The sequence below is a fragment of the Limulus polyphemus genome, unplaced genomic scaffold (assembly GCF_000517525.1).
Source record: "Limulus polyphemus unplaced genomic scaffold, Limulus_polyphemus-2.1.2 Scaffold420, whole genome shotgun sequence".
Classification (NCBI taxonomy): domain Eukaryota; kingdom Metazoa; phylum Arthropoda; class Merostomata; order Xiphosura; family Limulidae; genus Limulus; species Limulus polyphemus.
This window is the reverse complement of record NW_013666030.1, coordinates 233615-234100: the sequence shown is the minus strand read 5'-3', so window position 1 is coordinate 234100 and position 486 is coordinate 233615.

The window sequence follows — 486 nt, the reverse complement described above, 5'->3', positions numbered from 1 at the left end:
AAACGAACAGAGACGTAACACAGGAAAAAAAAATATTGGAGAAAATGGTGTAGGAAATGGTAGGTTAGAGGAGCTAATTGTTAATTACAGGAAATTGATAAAGACATTTAAAAGAAAGAGCCAGAACTGAATTCTATCAGGGATAGTGGATGAAGTAAATGAAGAAGAGTTATAATATTGTTGTAAACTATATTTTCAATGTTTTAACTGACGTACTTGCTAGAACTTAGAAGGCACATGACGTTATCCTCTCGAAAATTCGTGAAGTGAATAGAAGACAAAATCAATATAAACACGAGTGAGCAGTTAATAAGTAATGAGTTACTATGAAGGATTTAGGGAAATTTTCAGATCAGTGTTAGTAGTGAGAACTATCATGTATATTGAGTAACTTGATCGTTTAACAAGGACATTCTGTAAGTTTATATTGTTGCGTCAGCGAGGTCACGTGACTAGTGTCACGCGACGTTTTCTAGAAATATCCTG